This window comes from Apteryx rowi, unplaced genomic scaffold (assembly GCF_003343035.1).
Source record: "Apteryx rowi isolate R43461 unplaced genomic scaffold, aptRow1 scaffold_1429, whole genome shotgun sequence".
Taxonomy (NCBI): domain Eukaryota; kingdom Metazoa; phylum Chordata; class Aves; order Apterygiformes; family Apterygidae; genus Apteryx; species Apteryx rowi.
In genome coordinates, this window is record NW_020447674.1 from 18,564 (window position 1) to 18,789 (window position 226).

Consider the following 226-nt stretch of genomic DNA (forward strand, 5'->3'; position numbering starts at 1 on the left):
GCTGCTGTCGCTCCCGTCCCTCCAGCAACCAGCTGCTCCCCAGCCGGCTGTCTGTCCATCCATCTGCCCACCCACCTACCCAGCCATCCTTCTGCCCGCTCCTTTGTCCACCTGTCTGTGCATCCATCTATCCAGAATCCATCCATCTGTCCATGCATGCATTTACCTATCCACCTGTCTGTCCATCTGTGCATGCATCCATCCGTCCATCCATCCATCCATCCAC